Genomic DNA, 9,289 nt, shown 5'->3' with positions numbered 1-9,289 from the left:
TTCACACCTTGGATTCAGCATTAATGAACATTATGGTTTCCACTTAGTGAATTTTAAATGCTTTTTAAAAAAAAACCTCTCCTCTCAATGCACACAGGGAGCACTGAGTCACTCGAAATCCCAGAAAATTCAGTAGATCTTACACTGACGTAAACATCAAAAATTTCATTCCTTGTTTAGTAACCACGTTTGAGCAGTATGTTTTGAACTGAAGAGCTCAAACCTAGGAGAAAAAAATCTTAGCATTTCATACTGAAAGCAACTGTTATCTTTGAGGCATGAACAAGCTGCACCAATAACGTTCTCAGCTGAGCACGCAGATTCTTAGCTTGGTTTTGCTGATAACTAAAAATTAACAATTCAGCATAAGTCTTAATATAGACTTCTCTCTGTCTGGCACCTGCAAGACTTTCCTCCAGTACTTTCTCTCTCTTAATGCTGTAAACATCAGTATTAGCAATGACTGATTCAGCAACATAGAGCTTGAACTTTGGAATAGTGACTTGGCATCTGAGCCCAACACTCCCTTACAGATTTCCAAGTCTTCTCTTAAAAGGTTACATGTCAAAATGTCACCAGACTATATTACCAGACTATCCAGAAAATGGAGAGTATCAAAGTAAGATTTGGTATTTGTTTCATGATGCTATTTCTATTCTGATTAGGAGATAGGCAGAGAGATGTTTTTTTCATAAAGAAGTTAACCCTTTCTTTATGTTCAGTCTTATCTACTGCTTTCTAACTGCATTGTACTCCAGCTAATTCTCCCAGACCCAAGCAGGTGAGAGAGTGAGACAGCAATTTTTCCACTTTTTTGTCCTGTCAATGGAATTGTTTACTAAGTTTCATGTAATTATGTGTGTACAAATGTATTGAATGAAGCGGGATAGATTATGTAAGTTGAAATTTGAAAGGCAGAGGTCTTGACTGACTGGTAGTGAAAGCCTAAAATATTATGTATGCACAATATGATGAAACACTGGAGACACAAGCTCTAACTACCGTTTCAACTCCAGGGTTATGGTGTCAGCTCTTGGGTTGCAGGTTTTCCAAACCTAGTAGTACAAAAAATATATCCTTTGCTTTTAAACTGATTGAATTTTGTGCAGAATCATTGACAGTGGTAATACATCTACTCTGCAGAGAAGAATACATAGAAAATCAAGTATGATGTGTAATCTCATTATCAAAGAGAAGCCAAAGCTTTGATGTCAACACGAGTCCTTCTGTGGACTTTGATATAGAATTAATTTCTGTAATCTTAATTATTTTTCCTCTGTCTTAATATTTTTATGGCACCATGAAACAGTGTTTTCCTAAGAGAGAGCAAACAGTTTGGGGATTTTCTTTTCTTTTATTTTCAATTTTGTTTTGGTTTTAGTGGAAGTATTTGTTGTTAGTTGAGTTGCTGAGAAAAAATTGAAATGCCTCTGTCCAGAGGGACAGTAGAGGATGTATGTGTCTTGTAAAAGAGATGCAGGTGGCATATTGGCCTTATGATAGATGCACAGGAATGAAGAGTGATAATTCATTCAAAATCCCTGGTTGTAATATTTTGATGTATTATGACAATATAATCTTGTGTGTTAATAACAGATTATAATATGTATATTTATAGGGCAGTATTTAGCCAGATGAGATTTGCTTATGTAAATTCTACTACCTGTGTTTGAAACTGATAGTGGCTGTTACTTAATAGCGCTCAAAAAAGGACATGCCATAGCTTCAGACTTATGTGGGATTGTAGGTTTGGAGGATTCTATCCATGGTTATTTGTTTCCTCCTCAGTCTTTACTGAGGATTCCTAGAAAAATACATTCCATCCAAGAACTCTAGTGTTCTTCTAATTTGGTGATATTAATTTCATTTAGTTCCATGCCCTTTTCACAGACTCAATGTAATGTGCCATTTTCCTCTGTCACACAGAACAGGGATGAGTGAGGAAGAACCAAAACTTTTCTGAAAACAGAAAGAAATGCTTTATTATATGAAGCTTAAAGAGAAAAGCAAGAGTGACAGGATTTCCATACAACTGAAAGATAATCTTCAAATGTGTAACTCATGTTTGCTCTTTATGGGTAGATTGTTAGACAGTATGTTCAGCTCTCTCAAGAGGCATTTAGGACTTCAAATACAGTAATAAATTAATTTGCAAGATACAGACAATAATGAAAGATTTGATTTCAAACCAGTGACATGAAACTTTTGTGGAATTTTCCAACATTAAGAAGCATAAATGACAGCCTTATTTACTTGCATAAATGAACCCACCAATGAAGTAAAATACAAATTGACAGCATTAGGAAGAGAAGCTCCGTTTTTTATCTACAAAGAGATGTGACTTACAACAGTGTTATTGCTAGCTTTATTCCATGTCGCTTGGCCACCACACTCCCCTAAGAGGCCAATCACAACAAAGTGAGGGCAGATTAGAGATCTGATGTACGCAGTCCTTGCTTTTTCTTAGATAACTAAAGTTACTCTTGGCAACAAGGAGATGATGAGTTGACACCCATCATCTAAGAAAGGAAACCATTAGTTTACTCAGAGGCCAATAGAAAGCTACCAGATGGGAACAGTTTTCTGTCACTGTCTATCAAGGCTAGAGTACAGCTATCCAGCCTTCTGTGACATCAGTTTTATGCTGTGAGCACAGCAGTCTCAAAAAACACTGAAGAGCCATTTACTTGTAAAGTATAAGAAACATCTGTCAGGGGCTAAAAGTGTTAAAGAAATGCTTAACTGTACATTGAGTTGGCAGATTCTTAGGCTCAGGTTACAGGAAAAACATTAGCAGTGAAAGTCCACAAGATTTATCCTAATTTATCAGATTACTTCCTCAGAAACTCTCCTTTTGAACTGCTCTTCAACAGAAGAACAAATGTGTAGACTTCAATGCTTAATAAAGCTAAAAGCTTCTCCCTGGGGTAATTGAAATTTTTCTATCAAAGGGTAGATAGACCTGGTTGCAGCTGCAACAAAGAAGAAACATATAAAGCCAAGTGGAAAGCAGTTAGACAGCATTGGTGGTGTAGGACCATTGAACATGGTCTTGCTAATTGGAATCTATAGCACAGGACATTCAACTACATGCTGGGCAAATGACCCTGAAAGTTTCAAGTCTATCTAGTATAAAAAAAAGTTCAGATGTAAAAATAATCATACGAATGATGGATTCTGTATCCTTGAATGGGCATAACCAACCAGAGATCTGGGTAACTGGCAAATTTCTTTTTTAAATAAGGCCCTTTGAGTCCCATATATGCATCTACTTTCACAAGCATTTCAAAACCTGTCTTCTAATAATTTCACACAGAGCTTTCAGAGAAGCAATGTTCAAAAGAATGAAAGTAATGAAACACAGCAAAGTTTTACATTTTTATTTCTGTACTTTGGGAAAATTCCTATTGAAGACAGAAGGCAGTTCAAATTGGAATTGCTTTACTGCCAACAAAAATGTGTGACTCTTGATCTAATGAAAAATTAGAGAGATTGAAAAGCAGAAGTAGACTTAGGAAGGATTTCAGTTACAGCAGGATGCAGCCCTTATTGCATTTGTAGTTCAAACTGTGATCTCTAAGGAGACCTAAATTGCTCCAGAGTGTGGAATTTGGGGTATTTGAGACTTTATTTTCTCAGAGGAACAAGTATGGGTAGCTAAAGCATCAAGCTTTATTGTCATGCATTTAGAAAACATATTTTATTTTAATTTAAAATAAAATGTCATTTAATGATGAAAATGTTCAATTCTTAAAACATTTGTCATGTGAATTAAAAGTTATTCAAAATGGTTCCATAAAGTGGAACTTGCAAATTTTTTCAAAGCTTCCAGTCTTGCAAACTGATTTGGATAAGCATACTTTCATTTTATACAGAAAAACCCATTGTATTTGTGATTGTTATCGGTATGCAAGGATTCACTGGCTCAAAATCTAAACCGTCATTCTCACACGCTCTGTAGCTTTGAGAGCACTAAAGTATTCCTGGGAAGCAAAACAGCTTCAACAGAAAAAGCTGGAATTACATCTATACTTCAGAATGTGCTAACATACAAGGATGTCATAAGAAGCTTCCTTGGGCATTGGAAACACTTTGCCCATGCTTCTTTGGCGTTCCACAGAGGCTAAGTACCCTACTGAAAGGCAGGGTATCTTAGCTTGGGTGCAACGCTATGTTACGTGGCTATGTTGCTTCCCACGCAAACGCTACTTCATTCAGAGCTTAGTCCAGCATCTTGACATGATGCAACATTGACTGTGTGGTAGAAATGTGCTCACACAGCAGAAGAACTGCAATCAAATTCCTGCTCCAAGTCGGCAAGAAGTAGATTTGAACTTGGATTTTCCAAATACCAGTAAACATTGTGTTAGATATGAATTAGTCTTGTGGGTTTACATTGCTGACGTCTTCTACCACCTTCTTCCCTTTTTTTTAGTGAGAAAAAGCATGTGAATGTCAGAGGTGACAATCATGTATTTTCATGTATTCCCTAGAACTGTCGTTTCTCTCTTGCCTTTCCTCATTTATCATCCATTTTATCTATTTTCCTCTCTTACCTCATCTTTTTCATTCATCAAACTTTTCTTTCTTTCTTCATCAAAACCTAAATTTTGAACCTTTCTTTCTCTGTTTTTTGAACCTTTATTTCTTCTGCTGTTCTTTTCTTGCTGTTCTTGACTTTTCTCTTTTTATCATGTCTCCTCCTTGTTCCTATTTCTTTTCTTGCATATTTCACCTGTTTGCATTAATCCTCCTCAGCCCCTCCTTTTGATGGCTCTTTAATGTATGTGGTTTCTGACAATTAGCCACTTCTTCCCCACTGTCTAAAGCAGCATTTTAAACATTGAGCAGAGGAGCTCCTTCCTGAAGTACCAATTCAGCCCAGCAGGAAAAGTCCAGGGCTGGAGTTAAAACTCCACTGAGTCAGGCCAGGACAAGTGGGCATGTACAGTTGTGGAAAGAGCAGGTTAAAGCACCCTCAGTTTTTAGGGCTCAGATGATAAGTCCTGCAGCAACAAATCACTGGTGCAATCAGGAACTGCAGTGTCTAATATGTCAGACAGCCTAGAGCATTTGGTATCAGGGTATCAAACAACTGAAAAAAAGGAAGTATGCCAAAGACATGACATCCTGAGCACTCGTGCAATAATATTACTGATTAGATCAAAAGGATGGTCAGTTTTGTTGTATTTAGCAGAACTGCCTACTTTATCATCAAAGTAGCTTCATGAGTTCCCTTTTTCATCTCAACAAATAGGCAGTCTGTGAAAATACTATGCTATTAATGGAACGGTATTTTTAGAAAGATGGAAAAAAGAAAAAGGCAAAAGTCCAGATTTTATCCCACCCTCTTCAATGGCATTTGTGATACAACTGGAAGACACGTACCAGAGGAAGGTCATCTCGGTTAAGAGAGCAATCACAAACGCCACAGAAAACATATTTTAACTTCTTGATAACTCATTTCACTGAAATACTATCTGTACCATACTGCCTCATTGTATTTAAGAGTAGAGCAGGGTTTCAGGTAATGTATATTTATGTGGTATCAATTACCAGCTATGTCTTGCAAACATCAAAATGTTTAATCCCTTATTCTGAGTATTAGTATTTAATTTCTTAAAGTCAGTGCCTATGACTAAACTAATAGAAAAGGTCCCCGATTTTTTGAGGGAGTTGAATACAATCCATTTTGGGAGAACAACTGATGTTGAGATTCTGACATTGACGTATCAACATTCTTAGTATTTCACCTGTGAAATGCTTATCTTTGCTCCTAGGGCACTGACACTCAGTATTTATCTGCCATTTCTTTAGAGATATATATACACACACACACATATATAACAACAATACATACAACAAATATATATATATGTATTTGTGTATATATATAATATATCTGTTGTTCTACAGGTGGGACTTTTCAGAGGAATCTGACAATATCAATATTCAGGATGTTTTACATTATTGTTCTGCCAACAAATTAACAGAAAACTTTCTTCTCATCTCTTTTTCTTTTCTGGAAGAGCACAGATTAAGCCAACTATTTAAAGCCATTCTTATATCCCTTCCATTCAGATACTAAATAAAGTTCCTACCTAAGTATTCTGCTGTATTGGGGCCTTCAAAAAGTAAAGCATGGCAAGACAGAAACCTGCTTTTGGAACTCTCGAGAGCAGAGTACCTTCAGCTGACAACCGATCTCTTCTTGAAGTGGACTGCTTTGTGCTTTAGATTACATCAGGTAATCCTATAGGAACAGAAAGAAGCTTTTTAGTTTGTTTGCTTACAGTTTCACACAGATATATTGCTAACTTCTTTCTACCTGCGAGTTCCCTCCTCACTCTTCTATACTGCATTTCTTCATTGGATTGATGTGCATCCCTCTGCTACTCCAGATACACCTTTGTTTAAGTGCAACTGTTTCTTTTTTTGATGTCTTGTGGCACTAAATTCTTATACCTCAGATCATGTATTTATGATAGTAACATGCCCACTGTCCGCTCTCTCTTGCAAATCTTGCTCAGGACTTCATTGCCTTTTTTTTTAAAGTAGGCCCTGACTTTAAGAAATTAAATACTAATACTCAGAACCAGGGATTAAACATGTCTGCAAGAAGTAGCTAGTAATTCATATCATATACATCTACATTACCTGAAACCCTGCTCTGGTCCAGTCCAACACTAGAAATGCAGATATCTCTTTACACGACACCAACACTAGAAGTTGGCCCAGGTGTCAAGTCAAAACAAAGGTAGTGTAGACCTGACTGAGGACAAGGACCAAAATTGGATCAGCAATAGAGAAAAAATAATACTTTCCTTTCCTGGTTTCCATTGAAAGTATTCAGAAGACAGAAATTATTCATTTGGTTTGTGTGGGTAACAATAGTGATAGGAAGGATATAACACTCAACACCTGGAGATGAGAACTTCTAGGCTTGGATGTCTAAAGCCAATACTATGACAGCCCTTTCGACATCATTACTTCACCATGACTTCACACTACCACAGAGGTCCCTCTCTGGTGCTCAGTGCATTTCACTTTCTGGCTTGGAACAAAGTCAAGCACAAGCCAGGTTATTTTTGATCAGCTGCATCTACACTAGCATTCAAAAGAGGCAGATGTAAAGTGATAACGAAAATTACCAAACCAAGCCAACCCCATGAAAAGTTGTATTGTGAATGGATGAGCTTCAGACCATTGCATAAAGTCCATTAAACAGCAGTGTTCTCATTGAAGGTCATTAAAATTTCAGTGAAATGATTTTGCAGTTTCTTTGCGTTGTGCCAGAATGAACATTGCGCTTACAGCAGGCATTGTCTCGTGCTTCTCTTTGCTTTTAGAATGACATCAAACTTTTAGTTTTATTTTGCTTACTTTCCTATGCTGCTACTGACAAAAATAGGAAGACCAGCCAAGCAATGGTAAGCCAGAAGTTCATCCAGTGTGAAAAAACAAGCTTCATATGTTGTCATTCTGTGTGAAATTACTTTCACATAGTAGTCTGTTGCCTGGATGTATATTTTTCTTTTGCTGAGCATGCACGTTATCTTGTGGACTTTGAACAAATGAAACCTGAATCATATTACTCATCATTACTTCAGCATAAATACAGACTGTAGTCAAAACCAATTTTCTTTTAATATTTGTTCTTGACGTCTTCCTTATATAATGTAATTAGCTCAGTGACTCTTTTTATACTGCAGTAACAGGAAGTAGAATATGATAGTAAACACCTACTGCATTCTGTGGATTATTAACACTTTTTATCCTACTAAACATGGGGGGGAGGTTAACCCTATAACTGTGAAACATTTTAGGTTCATTGTGTCTAGACGAAGACAGATAAATGTGAGTGCTATCAGCTCTAATACACACAAAATAAACTAGCTCTAAAGATTTTTCCCTTTCAAGATAGGTGTAAATAACTACAAATGTTTATTTGCAATTATAGGAACACTTATGATTTCTTCTTTCTCTGATTTCCATACCAGACAGAGGGTTTTAAACTGCACTGCATAAAAATGTTTTTACACACACTCACTTAGCAACACCTTTTGTGGATCCTATTTTCAGAAGCGGTGTCTGCTTACAGTACTTGCAGATGTATCTGGGTATGGCACACTCAGCTAACCTCCAGACAAATATTCATTCATTTGTAAAGGTCAGGAATGCATTTGTAAAAGGCTGCTGAAAATTGGTAGAGAGTCGTCTTCAGCTCGATATTCAAATAGTGCAAAAATCACAGTGAAGGACAAAATAAAACAAAAGACAAGATTTTCTTTAGGAGTTTTCTTTCCATTTTTAACAAACCACTGGCCCTTTATACAGTGGCAGCCCAACAGGACGACCTGTACGAGACCTTAATACCAGTTTTGTGCCACAAAATATTAGATCCCCCGCTCTACTTGCACATGTCTATTGGAGCTGGTTTTACATGTCTCACAAACTTCCTTCTGCTACCCAAGTACAAGATGTGGAATAAAGAAAACATACACATAAATGAGTAAACCCCCTGCACTTGGAAGCATGTAATTTTTCAAAAGAACTTCTCCAAGACTTTTTCTGAGTGGTAATGTAGTTTTGTCATTTGGTAAGACATGAGGCCAATATGATCTTATCTCGTAATATCCTTCAATTATTCATCTGTGCTGCTTGTCTCCACTGAGGATTAGGGGTGCACAGTAGTTTGCAGAGAGTCTAAAAGTGCTGCCACTTGCCTAAGCTTCTGCTAGGGTTGGAAGTCTCTGGATGGACGTCTCTCATATGTATCAGCCTTCTGCCAAAATTTCAGAATGAAGCAGCTGAACCAAAGAGGTTTTTACCCACTTAAAGGCGAAGCTAGATTAATATTTTATCTTTTTTTTTTTTTTATGGCATAAATTGCTAAGTGTCAGCATTTCCCTTCACTGAATGGAACGTAAGACCCAGGTTATTACATTCTGCGTTTGTAAGTAAAGGCACAATGATTTGATTTTTGCCTAATTATTTTTTTCAAAATGTGCTAAGAAAGTATGCTTCTGGGTTTTTATTTTACTGAAGGGTAGGGAATATCTTCAGTAAAACACAGCAATACCCCTTGTTTTGGTATCAGCAAAGGCACCAAAGATAATTGGCAGAGAAGTAACTGATTAGTTTAAAACTACAAAAATTTTTCAAAAATAAACTATCAGCCTACTAGTAGTTTAAGAGGGCTATCAATTTGTGCATCTTTTCATAACTAAAAATAAGTTAAAAAGATCACTATTCTGAGGAGTTATGTTGTTGATTTCATAGTTGTCTC

The 9,289-nt window shown here is 36.7% G+C and overlaps 1 long non-coding RNA gene across 1 annotated transcript; it reads right to left on the bottom strand.

Moving 5' to 3' along the window:
- Positions 1-4,404: 4,404 nt before the first annotated feature.
- LOC142085421 (uncharacterized) lies at positions 4,405-8,966 on the bottom strand. The gene is made up of 2 exons (XR_012674670.1): positions 6,658-8,966; positions 4,405-6,253 (listed from the first exon to the last, which is right to left on the bottom strand). It is a non-coding gene; the product is annotated as an uncharacterized LOC142085421 (long non-coding RNA).
- Between the last annotated feature and the right edge of the window lie 323 nt (positions 8,967-9,289).

The sequence above is a fragment of the Calonectris borealis genome, chromosome 9 (genome assembly GCF_964195595.1).
Source record: "Calonectris borealis chromosome 9, bCalBor7.hap1.2, whole genome shotgun sequence".
Lineage (NCBI taxonomy): Eukaryota > Metazoa > Chordata > Aves > Procellariiformes > Procellariidae > Calonectris > Calonectris borealis.
This window is presented reverse-complemented; position numbering and strand designations above follow the sequence as displayed.